This window comes from Atractosteus spatula, chromosome 23, assembly GCF_055471065.1.
Source record: "Atractosteus spatula isolate fAtrSpa1 chromosome 23, fAtrSpa1.hap1, whole genome shotgun sequence".
NCBI lineage: Eukaryota > Metazoa > Chordata > Actinopteri > Semionotiformes > Lepisosteidae > Atractosteus > Atractosteus spatula.
Window position 1 is genome coordinate 17,675,797 of NC_142728.1, and position 16,413 is coordinate 17,692,209.

At 41.2% G+C, this 16,413-nt stretch overlaps 1 long non-coding RNA gene across 1 annotated transcript; it reads left to right on the forward strand.

Moving 5' to 3' along the window:
- Positions 1–587: 587 nt before the first annotated feature.
- LOC148816345 (uncharacterized) lies at positions 588–3,159 on the forward strand. The gene is made up of 4 exons (XR_016086003.1): positions 588–776; positions 1,482–1,651; positions 1,808–1,900; positions 2,885–3,159. It is a non-coding gene; the product is annotated as an uncharacterized LOC148816345 (long non-coding RNA).
- Positions 3,160–16,413: the final 13,254 nt, after the last annotated feature.

Genomic DNA, 16,413 nt, shown 5'->3' on the forward strand with positions numbered 1-16,413 from the left:
TAATAATTACCTGAAGTTGTGCAAAAAGTGGAAAAATATAAGGAAGAAGGAATATGAGATAAATAAAACTTTAATTTTAACATTCACTTAGTGATTCATTGTCTCGTGTGGCTGGTATAAGAGACGTACTGAAATCGATTACAAAAAGGATTTGTATGTCGGTGATGAAACGGTACCAATTATTTTTCAAGTACGTACATTTCTGAATTACTAAAGTCATCAAGTTTTTCTTTGGTAATGTTTTTTCACATAATTATTTGCATGTGAATGAGAAAACATAAGACAATCCCTGTGTATGAGTGAGACCTTTAAAAATTAAGTGATATTGCAATGTCAGCTACATTATTAGTTGACATTTCCGATGAATGTCCACTAGGTGGCCACACGTGTACACCAGTCTAATGAGGCTCAATCAGTTGTGTTCAGAAGCTCAGTTTAGGCTGCAAATTCAAACACATCAGGAGGCCTAGAGAGCACTTAGTGACCCTGAGCTCAGCAGCCCCACAATGTCCTGGGACAGACGTCCTTTGCTACTGGACTTGACTTTTTATGTACTTCATGTTTTTCAGTTGAACTTAATATTTGTTAAAATGTAACTTTAGTTCTCAAGGCCTTGTTGCGTATTTTCCTCGTGATGTATTTCAGACATATCTCTTACTGCCCTTCCTGTCAGCACCTCCAGCTCCCTGCTGCCTCCTGCTGGTCCACGCTCTCACTGCGGCCTGAGACTGCGGAAATTCCCAGTGGAGTCAGATCCTGGCTCTGGGATTTACAGGGTAAGTCGGTTTAGATCTGCAGCCTGACCTCACACTCAGGCTCCTTCACTGTGGCTACAGCACTGACATCCCTGCTGCTGATCTCCTGAAAATCTCAACATGCACAGCTCCTCTCTTTCCGGTTTTGTAGACGTCTAGACCTTCATCTTCTTCTGCACCCACCTTTACCTGCATTTCCGTATCATCGCTGATGTTCTGGGTCACTTCAACTAAACCTGAAAGCTGAGGATCCATAGCTGTGAGCTCCAGCAACACCTCAGTGTCTTCTGCACTCCTTCTGTGATGGATCACATAATTAGAATAAGGAGGCCTTTACTGGTGTTCTTAGGTCGTTACAGTGTGAAAATATATTCTGGCACAGCCTGACTTTTTATTACTTTCCATAACTTTTTTTTAAAATTTACATGTAGAATCCTAAACTGTTAATTTCCTCCCTTCCTCTGTTGCCCTGTGCTGTTAATACAGTGACTGGTCTCATACTAATGCTACATTAGTTTCTCTCCCATTGCAGAGTCCCACCTGTTCCCCTCTCTCACTGTCTAATCTTTATCTTGACTGACTGCACCTCCCCTGCCCTCTCTCTGCACTGCTCTGACTCTCTCCTTTATCACCCCAGCTCTGCCTTTTACACACAGTATTCAAGAAGGTTTGCTTTTCAGTGTTAAAGTAGAACATCTGTCTGGCTCATGTCCTCCATGTCTCCAGGTCAGCTCTGCACAGTTTCTCCAGTTTCCTACAGCAGCTTCTCTCAATGACACAACGTGCCTGAATGATCCAGCACCTCAGTGTGTTTTCTGCTCCCTTTGGCTGCCATCTTTCTGCTTGTGTCCCATCTGAAATGGAACAATGATGCCACTTTCAAGATGGACAGCCAGGTACCTTTGTAGCCTCAGTTCTGCAGAACTAAGTAGAACAACACAGGGGGAGAGCTGGTCTCTTAGGAATAACCTTCAAGTGATTTCACAGTGGCACAAGCAGACAATCTTGCTTGAACAGGAAAAATAACTAATCTGTCTTTTTGGTTGGTGCAGACCTATTTCTCTAATGCTGACCCGCTGAAATCGTATTCCCAGCCAGCGCTGGAGAGACATGAGATGGGGATCCTTGTGAAGTATGGAATTAGAGTAAGTAACCTAATTCAAATTTACAACAGAAATTCCTGATGCGCAATAAGAAAAACGTTTATTCCATTATCAACTCAAATGCTTCCAGAAAACCCTTCCTGAATCTCACCAGCTCCACTGTTCCCGTATTGAATTACATGATTCCTTCTCTCCCTTTTGCTGGAGAGACCCATCCTTGACCAGCTGGGACTGTTTGGGATACAAGAACATGACATTATTCTCTTATTCCATAAAAAATGTTGTCCAAAGCTGTCATTTTCAAACCAAACCCCATTATATATCAGTAGAACTTTGTTTTTGCACATGATTGAAATGGACGGTACACAAGAGTTCAGCCCCAGAGTCCGGACTGGGTGGAGAAACATTTGGCAGCAGCAGTTACAGCGGTCAGACTGTGTGAGCAGGTCTCTACCAGAGACGTGTAACTTCTGCAGCTGGTGTAGGCTCTAAATATAAAGTCCTGTCTGACCGTGTCATGACCACAAGCTCAGATGGCGACGATATCTGTGCACTTTGCAGAGGTGCATAATTTGGTTGAGCTAAAACATGTTTTATCTTGTGCAATTTTACAATAGAAACAAAAGAAACTGAAAACCCTTTTATTTAACTACATTATAAGTATACCAAACGTTTGAGCAAATGAAGGAAAACATGAATTCTACATAATTTCACAGGAAACAACATAAACAACTGCAGCGATGGTATTTCACTCTACCTGCTGTCTGTGGGCATCTCTGTTCATATTTGATTTTTTTTCAAAAGCACTTTGACCCAGAGCTCAGTAGTCAGTTCACTACCAAAGATCATTCAGTTTTTAATGCTTTTCATTTTAACATCCTACCTGTTAATATTTTCTCTTAGGTGAGAATATTCTCTTCGCCGTGTCTTTATGGCTCTTCTCTTATTCACTGCTCTTGTCAGTAACCTGGTGTGAAAGCTCTCTCTGTCGAAATCAACGTCTTACCTCTCTGTTTTGTGTTTCAGGACTCCTCTGGCTGCTGACTCTGCTGTCAGGACAGAACACACCCTGCACTGACCAGACTGCTGGGTTTACTGTACGTGACAATAAAGAGCTTGAGCAACACATCTAATGTGATCTCTATATGTTTCCCGAGGAGCAGAGATAAGGTCTGTGTCCGTTCTCGAGTCTTGGCGAGCGGCCTGTTTAGTCCCTCACTGAAATGATTTTGGATGCCTGTGAGTCGTACCCACTGACAAACGAAAAAGTGCAGCATAACGAGACTTCAGGCAAAGATCTCATTACCCCCTTCTGTGAATCAGTGTCTTGCAAGAGATCTTCCATCTCTTTAAAAGTTGCAAAGCTTCGACTTCTAGATTAGAAATGACACCAAGTGCACATAAGTCCAGCAACGTTCTATGTAGTGAACATCGAAATCAAGATGAAAAACAAAAATCCATAGTGGGTGTCATGCATTTCCCTTCTAAGTGAATTTCTTTTTGTTAGGTGAGGCCGCAAGTTCCTATTGGAGAATGTTGGATACTTTCGTAACGCAATGGGGCGAGAAGGACATCTGAAGTGCCTCCTGTGTTGGCCGATCACTAGAACAAAACTGACAAAAGCTCCTTGAAACTGTGATTCATACACTTATACACTGGCTCAGCTGGGTGCTCGTATAGCGAAATGGTACTTTTTACAAGATGGGTCTTAATTGAGCGAGCTTTATTAGAAGAATTGAACAATACTTTCACCTCCAAATAACACTCTTTGACTGTTCAAGGGTAAAATGTGGGAGCTACGTGTATCCTTTTGTTAGTTGTTTCACAAAGTTTTCACCACCTCGGCTCAAATGACTCACTTTGTTTAGCGAGTGATCATGTGTAACGGTTTCATTTCTCCCTGCAAATAAAAACTTTTCCTTTTCCATCACATTTCAAATCTCCGTACTGATTAAATTAATTTTGATGTATAACAACAGTGGTCCAGTTGAAAGGTTTGAAGGTTTCACTGTGTTTTCGAGTGCAGATAAAGAAGATAATAGGGAAGGAAACTGGAAAAGCCATGACTGTAAGTATTCAAACTCTTTGCTGTGACAAATCTAAAATACTTTAGGCAGACAAAATGACCTTAACGAGCCACAGGATTGTAGAGTGGTCTGTCTGTGTGCAGTAATAGTGGTTCACATGATTTCAGAATAAATACTCCTGTCTCTGTAACTTTTCTCAGTCAGCTAGTGAACGTTCTGTATTTAGACCATGAATGCACTACTTTGTCTTGTGCATGGTCACACTGGCCGTCCACAAGCACGGGCAGGAGCAGGGAAGATGAGGCCGCTCTGTAGTGCCCCTGTGGCTCTCCAGCAGAGGGAAGCACTTCACTCAACAGTCCTGAGCCAAAAGACCCAGTAATAAAGCTGAAGATCTGGCAAGTCCCCCAGCCTCTCTGGGGCGCTGAAGAGTATTTCATCTGATTCTGAGGTTCCTGCCACTCAACACAAAACTAGAACACGGCGAGCTATGAGTTTGTGAAGAAGTGACAGCAGTACAATATCAAACAGGAAGTTAACCTGCAGGAGAGAAGGAATTTAATCTCTGATATTCAAGCACACAGTGTGACGTCCTCTGTCTATTCAAATCTGCTCTGCAAGTCTTACAATACTTTTTCATACACCATCTCCTGGTTATTGTTTTGCAAGTGCTTGAACTGTTTTTCAGTATAAATAAGCCCGATAACTCACTGCCTCAGGATCCACACTATCGCCGATGAAACCTGTGGTGTAAGCAAGCGACAAGAGATGGATCCTTCTAAAACCCAGAGGCCATCAGGAGGTCAGAAATGCTCTGCAACAGGTAGGAGCTGTGGAGCTGTGATTCCCCTGAGCCAGAGCCCTTGCCTGGCGAACTGAGCTCCCCACAGCTGCAGCAGCTACCTGCCGTCGTGGGACCTCCTGCAGATTGGGAATGGGTAAAGGAATTCGACACTGCTTACACTCCCATGAAAAAATGGTTTCAGGGTATTCAAGTACAGGATAAATAGATTACAGGTGTTCCCAATTGGCTGATGATACAACCATCTCTCTGAGAAAGCAGACAAAGCAATTTAGTGCTTTTACGAGTCTTTTCCTCTGTATCTGGTCTTTCTTTACATATCAGAAAAGTGAATTGATGGCTGTTGGAGAGTTTCTGCTCCATATGTAATATCCCTGTAAAAGATGTGATTAAATATCTTGGTATTAAGATTTTCTAAAATCCAAAAAGAGATGTGATTTGATGTTCTCTACCATAGTAAAATATATAAAAAACTTTATTCATGGTTGTTATTTGTCAAACACAGGCAGAAGGAGGCCTAAATGCTTCAGGTTGTACAGCATCTAATACTATTTTCAAGATAAAACTGATACAGAATTATTGACAAAATTAAGCAAAGTATGTTGGTGTATTTTTCCCTAATGTAATCTTTCAGGAAGTAGAGGGTAAAGATTTTTACTTGAATGTAATTTGGATGTTGGGGACCCCCCCCCCCTCCCCGAAACTTGCCAGCTTCTATAAAGAAGTTCTCCTCACGTGGTCTCTTACAGATAAACATACCCCCATAGATACATCATCTAGAATACAGAGACATAACTTTGAGAAATAAACCCGTGCTTCGAAAATCAGGTTTAAAATAGTATAATGTGGGTGAACATATTAACTGAAGTGGCTGATGAAATGCAGAATTAAGCAGATTTGCAGATTTTGTGAGTACATATAATGTTTGTGTTAAGTCTTAATGCTGTTAAGAAACTGTAACAGTAGTCCATCAGAAACTATGGAAGAATTTACAACCTTTATTAGACTACAAGGAAACACATATTTAGTTATACTTGTATTAATAAATATTTAAGATCCCTCTTGCAATCTCACAATATCTTGTCAAACTCTTTTAGAGTGCCTCTTTGGGGAAACTAATTGACTTGAATAAAACATGACTATTGTCAAACAAATATTGTATGAACAATATGGTTAAGGAGGCGTCGTTACAAAATTGTACATTGAATTGACCCGGTAAACATACACTGTGTTCTGTGCATAGATTTAAAAATAATACAGATCATAACTGTCTTTTTCAAAGCAGCCCAGAAACTTTGTTTGTTTTTGGTTTGTCCTGTTGTTTAAACTCTGAATTGATCTTCAAAATTGTGTAAGGAAGGTTTCCAATACTGACATTGCTAGTAGAGAAATAGATGTTATTTTACTCCTCAATACTGCTGAAACAAATATAAAATGTATCATCCTCATTTATTATTATCATTAATCATTATAGGTGCTCGTTATTATATACACAAATCACCTAAATATAAAAAATAAAATAATTTTACCTTATCTCGTGGTAGCAGATTATCTCCTAATTACGAGATTCTACTTCTCGCCTAATTTATGTGGTCGAGCAGAGCAAACTCGTTCTTGTTTGAGGATCCGTGTGAATCATTGCACAATATAACAGGTATCTCATACACTGAAATGATCGTTGCTATCTCCTCATCACGATATCATTTTCGAAGATTTTGTTTTCCTTGGTAGAGTAATGCACTTCCAAATGGAAGAGGGTCACATCTGAAACACATGAGGGCACATCTCCAAACTATTTCTAAATGTCACAACATGAAAGCTGAGCGTACCTTATCTTTATTTGCCTGTATAATGTATCCCGGTGATCTGTAATGTACTCTTGTGTGCATTGAATAGCGTTTTTATTATTGCAATACAAATGTTAAAGAAGAGAAAACACAATGAGGTCGAATTAATCAACAACGTGAGCTGACCCGCCAGTAAACAAACTCTCCAGCGGCGTCTGGAGTTCACTAATAACTCTCTGAAATACGGTTTTCCAGGAGCCCGCAGTGCTTGACAAGCAGAGAGCGGAACCACAGCATCCCGGGTCGCGGCTCCACACCGACTTCAGCGACGGACCGGCAGTACCCTGTCGCGCTAATTATGCGTTGAATCTGGATCCGTCGCAGTTATGTGACGTCACCGCGTTGGCTGGAGGTAGGCGTGACTTCCTTTTACATTGGGTGAGTGACACGGCTTCTGGCCAATCACCGTGGACTTCCCGCTACTTTTTAAATTTTTTGTTTTGCTTCCTGCTACAGCCACGGAGTTAACGCCCTAACGTGAGTGACACGGCTCTTGGCCAATCACCATGGACTTTCGTTTTCTTTCACGGAAATACCGCCCTCAACTTGAGTGACTCGGCTCTGAACAAATCACCGCGGATTTCCGTGTACCTCAGCGAAGTTACCGCCCTCACCGTGAGTGAAGCGGCACTGAGCCAATCACCACGGATTTACCGGTCTCAGCATAGCGTCGATGCCTTTGTCCAATCAGCTCCGAGATTTCGTCAGGAGGCGGGAGGGATACGGCTCTCGTCCAATCACAATTTCAATTCCGGGAGTTTACTGAATTACGGCGGGAGGTGACACTTCCGAGAAATGTCCACTGGGCGGCGACAGAGATACACGAGTCTATGGCGGTGAGTCTTAAAGCGCTCTTGTGCAGAGATTGGAAATCAATACAGATGATAACTGTGACTTTTCTGAAAGCAGCCCTGAAACTTAACATGTATTTGGTTATGTTGTGTTGTAAAAACATTCTGGACTGATTTGCAAATTTATAGAAAGAAAGAAGCTAAAATTAACCTTACTTTAATGAAACAGATGGTACGTTAATTTTTAATCCCATTGAAATTAACATGAAAATATATTTTTTATTGACTTAATTATTATACATGCACGTTATTATATATATGAAGTGAAATGATCTGTGAAGAGTCCTGTTAGAACATTTTAAATAAATGTAAAAGTGTATTTACAGACTATATCAGCCCTTATCTTTATTAACCTGGTTTAATCTTTTTTCAGAAGTGTAAATATATTATACTATGTACCCCTGATGACATTATTGATTTCCTTTATATACTCTTTTGTATATATATATACAAGTATATATATATTCCTATATATACTTGTTTGTATTGCATCTCTTTTTATTGCTACAATAAAGTTTAAATAGAATTGCACTTCTGCGAAATGTCCACTGGGCGGCGACAGAGATACACGAGTCTATGGCGGCGAGTCTTAAAGCGCCTCCGTACAGACCCTCGTTGTGCAGAGATTGAAAATCAATACAGATGATAACTGTGACTTTTGTGACAGCAACTCTGAAAGCTAATGTAAAGAAGGAAACTCATATTGACATTACTTTTAAAGAAGTAAAATAATGCTACATTTAAACCCATTGAAAGTAATATGAAAATATTGTTTGTATTTAAAGAAATAATATACTTGCACGATATAATAATTAACGAAATGGTGTGGGAGGAGACCCATGTCTGAACAGTTTAAAATGGATGTAAATGCGTCTGTACAGACCATTTGAAACATGTACGGACCTTATCTGCTTTTGTTTGCTATTAAACAAGATTACTTGTTTAATCTTTTTGCATAAAATATACATGTATTATTGTATGTACCCCAGACAATACTCTACGTTATATGTATTCTTGTTTTTATTGAATGTATTGTTGTTATAATATGCAGGAAGAAGTTGATATATTTAGAGTTGAGAATGTGGGAGGGATCTGATATAATTTTTCCTGCTTGTTTGATGAGGGATTTTTCCAAGATTGTCTGCAGGGAGGGATGGCGTTTCATGACATTCAAAGCTGTCTGGAAGAGGCAGGTTATTTGCGATTTTAAATGAACTGATAGATGACCAAACCACACTGTAATCCCACATCTGATAATGTTCTCAATTACAGCACGGTAAAAGAGTTTCATTAATTCCTGTTGAACCTCAAGCACTCTTGGTCTTTGCAGGAAATATAAGTGCTGCTGAACTTTGGAGCAAACACTCTCAACACTCCAGCACAGGTTACTGCCTATGTGTACACCTAAGTGCTTATATGAATTCACCTGAGTGATAAATTTGTTATGGATTACTACATGCTAATGATCATCAACTGCTCTAGGATTAAAAATTATTTCTTTTTTTAACTTTGAGAATAAGGCTATTGTTGTCATACCAGTGCACAAACCTTTGGATTTCTGACATGTATACGGTTGAGCTGCTACCTCTTTGCATTAAGCCAAGAACAGCTGTATCATCTGAGAATTTGAAAATGAAGTTGCTTTGACTACTGCTTGTACAATCATTTGTATAAAGTGTGAACAGAACTGGAGAGCTCACACAGCCCTGAGTGGGCACGTGTGCTAATAGATCGTGACTTGGAAAGAGTTTTGTTGAGCTTGACATACTGTGTACGATTTGTTAAAAATGAATGGTACCATCTTGTAATGTTATGATTAGCGGAGTTAGTGTGTATTGCCCGTTTAGGATTCTGTAGCATTCCAGTTGGGAGGATGTTTTCACAGAGCTCTGTGCATGGAGTATCTAAAGGCTGTTTGTCCCATTTAGTGTAATCTTGCTCAGTGAAGGGATCCCACACTTCACTGCCGTATAGGGCAAAGGGTTCGATTGCACTTTTAAATATTTAGAGCCAATTTTATTGGGGGATGGATGTTTAGGTTAAACTCCTTTTACTGGTATGGAAAGCCCTGTGTGCCTTCTCTTTCAGTGACTTCACTGCCAGGAAAACTCCCAGATGAACTGATTGTCAGTCAGAGGTATGTGTAGTTGGTTGTGTTCCAAATTGTTGTTGTTCAGTGTGAAGTTGTAACTGTTTTCCTGAGATCTAGATCCCTTCTGGAAAACCAAGACTCTGGAGTCTCCGGTCGCGTCATTATCTGCAGGTCTGACAGTCCTGCTCCAGCAGTGCCAGGCTCTGCTGTTCTGGGTGCAGATGAGCTGGCAGTGCCCAGGTCTGACAGTCCTGCTCCAGCAGTGGCAGGCTCTGCTGCAGCCCCAGTTCTGGGTCCAGATGGGCTGTCAGTGCCCAGGTGTAAATATGATGGGATGTGTGGTGGTTTGGTAGGAAGCAAGTCGACTCTTATTCAGGACAATCTGCTCAGTAAGGAGAGCCGGTTTTCAGATATTCAAGATACGACAGAGTTCCTTTCTCAGGGTACTGTTCACACTGAAGCCCCGGTAGCTGTTAGGGTCGAATCTGTCTTCATTCTTACAGACGGGCGTGATCAGTCTTTAATTCCAGGCCCCAGGGAAACAGCGAGCTGTGAGGACAAGGTTGAGGAGTTTGAGCAGGCTTTGCTATAGGTCTACGCTGCAGCTGAGTCAAGTGTTGTTGACTGTGTCTTGGCCCCAGATTTTTTGTGGTCTGAGAGTTGTCTGTTTGTGTATGTATTTAGTAACCTTCTGCTGAAATAGCCCTGAAACACATTCGGTTTGTGCCGTGAACATGCTAGGACTGTAAATAACACTGAAGTTTAGCTCAACATATCATTTTGTCTGGTTTAAAACGTAAAACAGTTCAAAAAGAGATGGTTTAGCATGTTGAAAGTGTGTTTTGAAAATCGAGATGGCTTATGGGAAAAAAAGCAAAATTGGGCCAAATTTCGTTTGCGAGGAAAGGGGCACAGAACACTTTTCCTGCATTTCACATGCATCCTAGAGCACAGCAAATGTATCACAAACTGTCTAGGAGTTGTTAAAACCCCAACCCTAACCCTAGCTTGAGCCCTTGTGGAACATATGGAAAACGGCACGTTCAATAAGTGTGCCCCATGAGATTCGCAACTGACTTCCAGATTCCTAAGAAACACTGAAAGTAGCAGCACTACAATATTTTAAGTGTATTTAGTGTCAAGCTCATTGTACTTGATCAGTATTTCTTATTTTGTAACCTTCTGCTGAAATAGCCCCTGAAATGTGCTCGTTTTGTGCCGTGAACACGTTAGGATTGTAAATAACACTGATGTTTAGCTCAACGTATCATTTTGTCTGTTTTAATGGTGGTAGTCTGTGAATTAAAAGTTAAAGCAAGACTGAGCTGTCCATGAGTTTGGGTTTATAAGCTCTGTTAATTCCTCAACAGAAGCAGTTTGCTTTCAGAGTTGCAACAAGGTCACCTTGCGGTTCTTCTGGATCATGTTGGACAACAAGACAGAGCATGATCCATCTCTGTCATTTCTGGTGTCCTGGTTCAAAGTCTCATAGCGTTTTCAAAGTATTGAGCATCACCCAGGCAAACTTTTTGCACATTCGAGACACTGCTGTACAGTGGGTATAGAGACCCTTGACTGATCTGATTCAGTCTTGTTCAGTCAGTAAGACCCGTGCCAGTGGGTGGATTCTTTTCTAACCCTTCAGTAAGTTAGAGTCTCATGGGTATTGCATTGCTTATTTTAAAAACCAAACATTTCTCTGACTTTAACTTCCTCACTGAGCAGTGGAGTTCTAACAAAAGTTTGGAGAGGAGGAAGGAAGCCAAATGAATTAAGCTCAGCTACCACAACTTACAACTAATCCTGATGTACTGTATTTACCTCTCTTTCCCAGATATACCGCACAGCTGCCTCTCCTCTTCCTCGCTCATTTTTCCATCCCTCTTCCAGCCCATTTCCACTTACAGCTGCCCCTTGGTTGCCTTTTCACTGAGCTTGGAGGTCCTAGCCTGCTCGTTTTATGGAGGATTGCTCTCAGCCAGTCGGTTATGCCAAGTGTCCTCAAACTCAATAAATGTTTAGACTTCCACACAATCTTTGGTTCCTTGTAAATCTGCAGTTAAAAAGACGTTTATGTAAACCATAACACTGTTATATTGTACATCTAGGACCATGACAGTTGCAGTTTTCACAATTAATCAAATGTATCTGTCCTAATTGATTCTGGCAGAGCCTACTACAGAATACCATGACCACTTTGTGCTTTACAATCATTTTGTTATTCCTTTTAATCTACACTAGACAAGCTGGCTAGATGATGTGGACAAGTATGTTTCATGGCCTAATCTCATCTCTGCCTACTTCTGCCGGTGTTGACCTAGACTTCATTGTCTTTAGGGCAGAGTGCAGGCCAGGCCATCACTACAGATTAACAGCCTAGGTATCTCTCTCTTGTGCTTTTGATTTTGAAGCCTGCTAAAATAATCTGGGCAGATGATTTCCCACAACATGACTATCTTAATTTGACTAGTTTACTGCTAGATTTGTACTGGCATGGATAGCGTAGTTTTGCCTAAAATGTATATAAAAAACTAGAAACAACATTCCAACTGTTTTTATAGTATCTGCAAGGCTTTCCATGTATTTATATGTTCTTCATACAGTACAAAACATTTTCCTTTGTCAATCACTCTCACAATGATGTTTGATTGCTTTGACCCCATGCTATTTTGTGCATTTTGTGGTCACATCATGGGAGATATATTCTGAAGGTTTTTGTTTCAGAAGTAGGAAGTGCCACTCAGCCAAGCATTATCAGAAAGTGCTGGTAAGATAGGAGCAGCCCTATATACTATCCAACAAACACAGTGAGGCAAGACTGGACTACACTCTGGGTGGGATGCCAGTCCATAACAACACAAGCACACAGGGACAATTTTGGTGACACCAGTAAATACAGCCTGCTTTATTTAGAGTTTGTCCAGGACTCTCTGCACTGGAATTGTGACACCTGCCGGGTATTAAGTGACCTTCTGTTTCAAGGTTCCCTGCCATTGCATTGGACAAATGTGATTTTGAGGAGATTGAAATGCTGGCACTTTTAACGCTCTTTTTCAGTGCTTGTTGGTGCAAGGAAATCTGACTTTGAAGAGCCTGACATGCTGAAAGAGCAAATCAAATTCCTGTATAAATATAGTATATGAGAATGGGTGCATGGTTTATACACAAAGAATCATTCATGCACTCATTTTACTAAAGTGGTGTACATGAGCATGAAAGACAAACTTGAATCGCCGGTTACTGACTGTGAACTCTCTTGAGATAAATCCAGGGGCAAATAAAATAATTAGTGAATTATACATTTTAGACTTTCCCGCTCCATAGATAATAACAATAGGATGGATCTTGTGTCTTACCTGAGAGGGGTCTGCGCATGATGCATATTAAACCCATTCTACACACTTGCTGCCCTGTGTGTAGACAACGCATGGGGAACTCACCTGTGCAAAACCACACGAATGCACGCGGCTCCCCCAATTTCTCTCTCTCCCTCTGACTGCGCTGCGGGGTGCCGAGAGGGTGCCAGGTTTTGGGAAAGCCTGCCCGCGGACACTTTGCTGTTGTTGTTTGGCAGAGCCCCCAGATGTTCACTGCAGTCCAGATGTGCGGCTGCGTGCTACAGTCCGCAGAGCTATAGCCCAGCAGGCACGAGCTGAGCTCTGCAGCGGAATGGCTCTGGACGTCCAAATGTACTTAGATAAAAAAAAAACATACATTAGGAAATGGATCAATCGTAATAAAATGAATGCACTTCTACTGAACGTCCGCCACCACAATCTTGTTTCTCTCTTCCCTTTTTGCGAAACAAAGCACAGATTGGCAAACACATACTGTGTATCCCCTGTGCCGTCTTTCAAAACTAAACTTAATTGAAAAAATCTATTATGCATTTTTCTAATGAATTTAAACTTTTATGAACGCAAAAGCAATTAGTAGAACATTTTAAGCAAATAACAGCTTCTGCTTCTGCTTCTTCTTCTTCAGGGTCATTTTCTGTTCTCAGGCTGTGACAGAAGATCCCAAACAGGGCTGCATCTCTAATGTGTTCTCTCCCTTCTACCCCATTAGGATTGATAGCTGTTGTGGTTTTGGCAGGTGTATATGATTGTGAAGAATGTGTATATGATTCTTCAGCGTTTTGTGCAGTGCAGCAGAAAGTGCATCTCTGTGCTTCTCCCTGCTGGCGGTAGGAGCACAGCCTGTCCTCTCTCTTAGCCAGGTTTGCCTTTGTTGTCCAGTCTGTGAGCTCTGAGCCTTTCAGGGTCTGTTTCTGCTTGTTGTCTCCCTCCTGGCCATATATATTGCCTAAGGGCCCCGGAGTATCCCGGTTTGTGCTGTGTTTGTGTGTCCCAGGGGGTGAGGCAGACTTGTTTGGTTTGTGCAGGTTCTGATCCAAGATGTTTTAGCAGGGCTGTTTTGAAGCTGGGGCAGTGAGAGACTGGAGAGAGAGCTATCCAAGACCTCAACGCAAACCACATCTATCAGCTAACATCTTCTACATTTAAACTTAAGAACACTATCACGGAGAGCATACTAACCATGTCACCGAGACACCTTAGGGATTTGATTGACAAGCCTGAGATGGGACACAGACCTCTAAAGAAAAACAAAAAGGTGATGTTGCTGTACCAGCAGGTGGTGATCTCTGGTGCAACATTTTCAAAACCAGTGGACAAGTAATTGCATCACATAAACCGTGCCTTTGCACTGGCCCAATGCTGCATCCAAAAGGTCAAACGAAAGGAGCTACGACCTTCACCTAGAAGCTATACCCGTTTGGCAGAAGTGATGGATCATTGCCATCTAGCGTCAGTGGTTGTGTCACATGCGACAGGAGAAGCCCCCCGTCATGCGATCTTAGTGTGGCCACCTGATCCTGCAGGCTGGTAGACGCTTGCAAACAGAAGACACTCGAAAGTTACGTTTCAGCTGAAATCGGAGAGTTTTGCAAAATGTCTTTTTGCTCTTTCCTAGGAGACGAGATTTATAAAGATCACTTCAAGCTGGGTAAGCGGGTGCATTTTTATCTCAAGTTTGGTCGGTAACAGCCTAATGTGATATAACTAGTGCCCAGTACGTTTTCGTAACAGTGTCAGTGGGTTTAACAGACGAAGTAGCAACAAGAAGACAAAATCAAACTTCTTTTAAGCCACATCTATAATTATAGTTATGAATAATAGACTGGAAATAAAGTAACTGAATATAAACCGTATTAGACTGTCGGTCGGTATACAGGTGAAGCGAATATTTGCAAGACAGATCTCTCTTGCTGTTTTCGAAGTTTTTCGTATTTTAATTTTTGGGGGACATTTTAAGAACAGTGCAAACAAGGTAGCCCGAAAAAAGATGTACACGATTTTTTCCACCGATCGTTGTTTCCAAAACTTGTAAAAAATTATTAGGGTATATTAAGTTCAAGAGACGATACGCTCAGCTAGTTAAGGGGACGGACCGTCGTGTTTCTCACAGTGCTGTTCAAAGACAACCCCGCAGCATACAAAACCGGCTGTGCTGTCGAGTGTCTTAATGCCTGCTCCGCGTTTCGTGATTTTAATCAGCTGTAATGACTGCTCCTTTCTCAAGGCATCTACCTGTGTGCAAAATGTGGCCACAAGCTGTTTTCTAGCAGGTCCAAGTACGAGCACTCATCCCCCTGGCCCGCCTTCACCGAGACCTCATCCCACCTGCGAGACATTCAGGCGAAACGCTGAGCTTGTTCGCTTTAGTCCACACGAAAGAGGTTTTTTTCTGAAATAAAAATTAAAAATCAGATAATAACCCTATCAGATAATAAAGAGTGCACGGAATACATACAGTAATGGGTTCATACGGTGCTTTATCGCCTGGAGAGTTTTGCATTATTTCAATAATGTAAAAAGGATAACATAGGAACCTGATTTTATGCTGCAGCAATATATGCAAAGATGTGGGGAAGGGCTGGAAGATCAACAGCAGTGACCTTCTGACAGCACTCCTTCCCTCCTCCGACTCAGATTCACACACCAGCAGAGCTGTGCGCAAGTTACAGCAGTTTCAATAAGACTGATCAAACAGGATTCACACAGGACATTTACACCTAACATCCAACACATAGAACATTATTGAGAGACAGGCTCACTGTTCCTCAGGCTGAGACAGGAGATCACACACACTGCATTATTTCTCTCCCTGTAGGACTCGACATTGTTCTGATTCTGACAGGATTGGGATACGATCTGTTTTATTGGTGAAGAATGTTTGTCTTGTCCAAGAATATTTCTCACCGTGCGGCAGAAAGTGTATTTCTCTTTCCTTTTGTCTTCAGGCAATGGGAGCACAGCTTGTCCTCTCTGGACAGTCGGGTCTTTGTCAGCCAGTTGCTATGGCTTGATTGTGGTCTCTTGTGCAAGAATGCAGCTTGTGAGACGAAGTATTGTTGACTCTTAGCCTGAGGTCTGTCTGTAAGGAAATCAGCAACCCAACTGACAAGATTAAGATCAGCACCAAAATTAGACAATAGTGTGGTTGCCACTAAATATGGTCACAATACGATGATTTAATTTATCTACTTTATAATTTAATTCATCTTTAGTGTCCTGAAGGTAATTTGTTGTTTTCATCAAAACCTTAAACATAAAATATACACGACAATTATAAAATACAACAACGGTACATTACCATAATGCATATCATAAGATTAAAATTAAATCAGACAATTAGCTTGTAAAAAGTTCATAACAACAGTAATTGGATTCCTGCAAGCACTCTTTTAATTGTTCAACATCTGAAAGCTTTTAGGTATAAAAGAAGGATCTTCTAATATTTGTTGTGTGAGATTATTAAGATGTCACTCTGTTGTATATTTTGAGAATATTGCAAATACCACCAGACAATGTAACATTTTCTCATAATTCATCCATCATGAAACTTGATATTTAAACAAAATAGTTTTCAAAT